Source organism: Microtus ochrogaster, chromosome 5 (genome assembly GCF_000317375.1).
Source record: "Microtus ochrogaster isolate Prairie Vole_2 chromosome 5, MicOch1.0, whole genome shotgun sequence".
Classification (NCBI taxonomy): domain Eukaryota; kingdom Metazoa; phylum Chordata; class Mammalia; order Rodentia; family Cricetidae; genus Microtus; species Microtus ochrogaster.
In genome coordinates, this window is record NC_022012.1 from 76,813,575 (window position 1) to 76,820,077 (window position 6,503).

Sequence of the window (6,503 nt, forward strand, 5' to 3'; positions counted from 1 at the left end):
AAAAGCAGGCAGATCTCTGTGAGTTCGAGGCCAGCCTGGTCTACAGAGTGAGTTCCAGGACAGGCCCCAAAGCTACAAAGAAACCCTGTCTTGAAAAAACAAAACAAAAGCAAAAACAAAAAACTATTGAGTGGAATTCGTATGCATACACTCATGTGTGTGGGGCCATCCACATGGTCATCTTATCAGGGGGCCACATCCCTGAAAGAAAACTGACTATCCCTCCCCTATAAGTCATTGGCTGTCACTGACTCCTCAGCTAGGGGTGGGGCTCAAGAACCCCTCCCTTCTCCAGGCTGGAATGTTGACTGGCTTGATCTTATGCAGGTCTTGAGTTCAAAACAAAACAAAAACAAAAACCATTGAGTGAAATTTGTATGCTTATACACTCATGGGCGTGGGATGCTCTGGATTTGATTTCTAGTGTCAGACAAATACCTCAAAATGTCTTTTCTTGCTCATACCATATGACTGATGGCTTGGCAGAATGCTTTGTTGGCCAGAGGCATTCAGGTACTAGAGTAATAGATGCTCAACCTAAGACATGTTCTGCCATCACCAGGGCAACTTATTTTAAAAAGTTTTTATTAGTATATATTCTACATGATAATGAGTTTCATACCTGTGTATGTTGAGTGCATTCACCCGCACTCATCACTTCTCATCTCCCTCTTACTCTTGCTGACCCTCCCCTTCTTCCAAGCTGGTTCTGTTTCTACTTTCATGTCTTTTAAAAACATTTTTTTTTCATGTTGAATCAATGAATTTAGTAAGTTCTTTATAGGAAAGTGTTCAGTGATTACCTGTTATTTACGATAGCAGGGACAACTTGCCCTGGCTGTACCCCTGAAGAAAATATCCTTCCTTCCCCCAAGCAGCTATTAACTACTGGTGGACCTTGGCTCACAAGGCCCCGCCCCTCCCTCATCTTTAGTGGAATGTTACTGGGCCCAGTCTTGCACAGGTTTTCTCCAGGTAATTATAGCTGGTAAGAGGTCAAAAAAGCACCTGCCCTGCCCTGTCCTGCGGTGTTCTAAAGCATGCCACCCCTTCCTCAGGCTCTTTCTGCTCCTTCTTGCCTTTTTATTTTGCAAGATATTACAGTGAAGAGATTGCTATCAGTTTCAAAAGAGAATTTATATCAGATGTGATGGAGTGTGCCTTTTATTCCAGCACTTGAGAAGCAGAGGCAGACTGATCTCTGAGTAAAGCAGGTAGCTTCTGTTTCCTGAATAGTGGGAACATTTAAGCTGAGCAAAAGCCTCCCTTTTTCCTCCCCAAATTCTTACGCTATGGTTTTTATTTGCTTTTTCTTTTCTTTTATTTTTTTTAATTTTTATTTTTGTTTTTCGAGACAGGGTTTTGCTGTAGTTTTAGAGCCTGTCCTAGAACTAGCTCTTGCAGACCAGGCTGGCCTCGAACTCACAGAGATTTGCCTGCCTCTGCCTCCTAAGTTCTGGGATTAAAGGCGTGCACCAATACCACCTGGCTTTATTTTGAAATTTTAATATAATTACATCATTTCTCCCTTCCCTTTTCTTCCTCCAAGCCCTCCTCTATACCCTTCCTTTTTCAAATTAATGCCCTCTTTTTCACTAATTGCTGTTACATGAATATATGCATATGCCTACCATACATACATATTCATAAATATATGCTATGGTTTTAATTGTTTCTGTAATAATAATGAAATTGAGCATCTTTTCACATATCAATCTGGCATTGGGAATATGTTTTTTAATGGCATGGCAATTCCAGTCTCATCCATTTCTTTATTGGCAGTCTACCTTCTATTTTACTGAAAAAAATACCGTAAATTTCAAGTATATCCTAGATTGTTCCTTGGTTAGATGTATGTATTTTCAGTATCTTGTCTTTATTGTCTTGCCTTTTCTCTTTGTTCACATTCACATTATTTTAGGATGATTAAAAGCTCACAAATTTCATGTATTTCAACTCCTTAAGGTTTTCTTTTTTGGTTAGGTCTATTGATAAACTGTTCTAAAAAAGTCTTGAAGGGTTAGAGTATTTACTGCTCTTCTAGAGGACCTGGCTTTAGGTCCCAGCACCCACATGGTGGCTCATAATCATCTGTAACTCCAGGTCCAGGGGATCTAATGCCCTTTTCTGGCACCCATGGGCATGAGACACGTACATGGTGTGTGTAGGCAAAGCACTCATGCATGTACAATAAAAATAAATACATTTTCACAATCAAGATTATGAAGATAATCTATATTAATTTATGCAGTTATGTGTTTGTTGTTTGAGTCAGGGTCTTAATATGTAGTATTAACTCTCCTGGAACTTACTACCAATGGCTGGCTCACAAAAAATTCACAGGAATGCAACTGCCTCCACCTCCCAATACTGAGCTCAAAGGCAAGTAACCACCACTCTTGGAGTTTTTGTTATTGTTGTGTAACTGTTTCAAAAATGTAGTTATGATAGCTTATTTTTTTTTACCTTGTTTTGTTGAGAGAAGGGCTTGCTGATCTCAAACTCTAAGTTCTCTGTTCCCACCCTTCCAAATGCTAGGATTTAGAAATGTCTGCATCTTTGCATCATTACTGATATCAGAAGGAATGCCTTCAATATTTTACCATTAACTATAATAATTTTTGTAGATTTGGGGAAGATACTTGTAACCATATAGACAAATTGTCTTGTATTCTTGTCTTGGTAAGTGATGGTATCATGAATAGGTTTTCAATTTTTATTAATTTTTGTGTGTGTATCTGTTAAATGAGAATACCCTATCCTCCATTTTATTTTTTAACACAGATCTCATGCAGCTCAGGCTGGTCTCACACTCACTGTATAGCTCACGTGTGCACTCTAGCTCTCTACTACTTTTGCACCTTTCTTGAGATGCGTGTTATCACTGTTATCCAGGTTGGTCATGAAGACTTAGGCTCAAACAATACTACTTCAGACTCCCAAATTCTGGAACCACAGATATGCATGACTCTATTTTTCAAAATTAAAATTGTTGGTTTTCAAATAGTAAACAATCAATAAAGATCAATTTCATAATTCTATAACAAATCTTGCTTAGCTGTAGACGGAGGCTGCTGGATCATTTCCCGTCCGCCCAGACCCAAATAATCACACGAGACTATATTAATTACAATACTGTTTGGCCAATAGCTTAAGCGTATTTCTAGCTATCTCTTACATCTTATATTAACCCATTTCCATTATTCTGTGTATTATTACAAGGCAAATGGTTTACAGGTAAGGTTCCAGGGCTTCTGTCTTCTTCAGTAGCTACATGGTATCTCCTTGACTTACTCTCTATGTCTTTTTTTTGTTTGTTTGTTTTTGTTTTTGTTTTTCGAGACAGGGTTTCTCTGTGGTTTTGGAGCCTGTCCTGGAACTAGCTTTTGTAGACCAGGCTGGTCTCGAATTCACAGAGATCCGCCTGCCTCTGCCTCCCGAGTGCTGGAATTAAAGGCGTGCGCCACCACCGCCCGGCCTCTCTATGTCTTTTCCAGCCTAGCTATATTCTGCCCTGCTATAGCCCAAAGCAGCTTCTTTATTAACCGATGGTAATAAAACATATTCACAGCATACAGAGGGGAGTCCCACAACACTTAGCTATATTGTGTCTATTGGGGGGGGGGCTCAGCCTGAATCACCTGATTAACATACTCAGGTGTAAAGGGTAGGACTCACTAGGAATAACAAAAATGACATAGCTATTAGGAAATTGCTGGTGATTTTAGGAGTTTTGTGCCTGGAAGTAGGGACAAAGGATAAATTTTATTTTAAATATCTATTTTTGAGGCAAGGCTTCTTGTAGGACAAGCTGGCCTCAGACTTGCTGTGTGACCCAGGCTGTCTTTGAACTCCTGATCCTCTTGCCTCATCTCCCATGTGCTGGGGTTTTAGCTTTGGACCACCATACGTGGCTATTCACATTTTGGCTATATAGCTCAAGCTAGCCTAGAACTCACTATATAGCCCAGATGGTCTTGCATGCTTGGAAATCTTCCTGCCTCAGACTCCCACAAAGTGCCGGGATTATATCTTTGTACTGCACGTTCAGATGTGGACAGAAAGGTTAGTGAGCATGGCCCAAGTTCTGGGATTACAGGCCTTCCCCGTCATGGCCAGCTCCAAACATAGGGCCCAAGAAGGCAGAGATGCCTGAGTGTTAGGAAAGCTAGGTGAGACCCTGCCAGTCAGTCTGTCCTCCCAATAGGGGCAATACTGCATCAGTCTGGAAGAGGGTGGTGGTTGTGAAGATAAAACAAAACAGGCCACCTTGGGTATATTTAAAAGCAGGAGTTGGGGGCTCGAGAGATGGCTCAGAGATTAAGAGAACTGACTGTTGTTCCGGAGGTCCTGAGTTCAATTCTCAGCAACCACATGATGGCTCACACCCATCTATAACGAGATCTGGTGCCCAGAACACTAATACATAATAAATACATTTTTTAAAAAAGCAGGAGTCAGCTGGATTCACAGAAGCTCTGAGTATTGGGAATAAATGAATAAAGGAAAAGGGTAAGGATGCTTTTCTGACTTTCATTTTGAAAGCTGAATGAATACTGGATAACAGTGAAACTCTTGGGAAAGGAGTAAGGCTGGGGGTTTAGGGTCTCCTTGACAGGATGAATGTGAGGTGGTGAAGGGATTCATCATAGATACTAGGTAGTTAGCAACATTCATGAATCAACCTTTAACTATCTAACTAACAACCTAATTAATTTTGAGACAGGGCCTCACTTGTAGCTCTAGCTGACCTGGAACTTACTTCCTATGTAGACCAGGTTAGTCTCAACCTCACAAGAGATCTGCCTACTTTTGCCTGAAATGCTAGGATTAAAGGTTTGTACTACCCCAGCCAGTTCCTCAATAATAATAATAAAATAAATTATTTCTTTTGGGATAGGATCTCATGTAGCCCAGTCTTGCCTGGAACTGGAACCCCTGATCTGGGATTTCAGGCATGCAACACCATGCCCAGTTTTATGTAGTGTTAGAGATTAAACACATGGCTTCTTGTGTATTAGGCAGTTATGCAAACAACTTACAAACAGAGTCAAATCCTTAGGCCTGCCTGGATTAGGATTTGGTGAAGTCTAAACTGCAGATATTTGAAAATCATTATATTATAGATCAAAAGTCAGAGTTGAACAATAGCTCTGGGTGGTTGAATAAAGATCATGGACTGAGTCCTAGGTTCTCCACTATTTAAAGATGAAGCCAAAACTGGCCACGTTGGTACATGCCTTTAACTCCTCTGGGAGGCAGAGGTAGGTGGATCTCTGGGAGTTTAAGGCCAGTCTGCCATATAGAGAATTCCAGGGCTGCTTAGGGAGACAGACCCTGGAAAGAAAGGGGATGGGAGTCAGGAGAGAGGAGAGAGGAGAGAGAAGAGAGAGAGAGAGAGAGAGAGAGAGAGAGAGAGAGAGAGAGAGAGAGAGAGAGAAACTGCCCAGGGAAGAGGATAGGAATGGAATGTCAGGACAGCGACAGTGATCTGGAGGAAAGTTCAGGAGAAATATGTTTCAAGAGAAAGCAAGTCCATCCACTGTTAGCAGCTCCCTCTAGCCAACATAGATAAGACTTGAGAACTGGGAGTGGGCTTCGCAAAGGTGTAAATAAAGTCATCTTGATAAGTGATCAAGGGGTTGGCAGGCAATCTAGGCCAATTGACAGGCCAATGCCACTGAGGAAGTGGGAACAAGTACTGTAGAAAAATGAAATCATGTTCATGAATTTATTCAGTGAAGAAAGCAGAGAAATAGAGTAACCACCGAAGGTGATTTTGGATCCAAAGGAAGTTTAGCTGGGCGGTGGTGGCGCACGCCTTTAATCCCAACACTTGGGAGGCAGAGGCAGCTGGGTCTCTGTGAGTTCAAGGCCAGCCTGGTCTGTAAGAGCTAGTTCCTGGACAGGCTCCAGAACTACAAAGAAACACTGCCTTGTGTGTGTGTGTGTGTGTGGGATCTCGAGAGAGAGAGAGAGAGATGGTTTAGGGGGTGTGCAAAAGATTTTTTTTCCAACTACATTGATATTTAGACTTGAAGAAAGATTATTTCATGCCTACTCCTCTCTACTAAACATCTCTTCTACTTCCTGAAAAATCCCAGCCTTTATTACTGATGATCAACTTTTCACTATCAAAATTCTTTAAATGTGTGGGTTACTCTGAAGTATCTCAGAATTCAAGAAGGCCAGGTCCTGGGTTATTTTCACTCCCACATTTTTTGTTTTTTATTTGGTTTGCTTTGGTTTTGGTAGGGGCAGGTTTTGAGAAAGGATTTCTCTATGTAGCTTCGGTGCCTGTCCTAGAACTAGCACTTATAGACGAGGCTGGCCTCAAACTCACAGAGATCCGCCTGCCTCTGCCTCCCAAGTGTTGGGATCACTACCACCGCCCAGCTCTCTTTGTTTTTTGTTTTTTGTTTTTTTTTGTTTTTGAGACAGGGTTTCTCCATAGCTTTTGGTTCCTGTCCTGGAACTAGCTCTTGTAGACCAGGCTGGTCTCG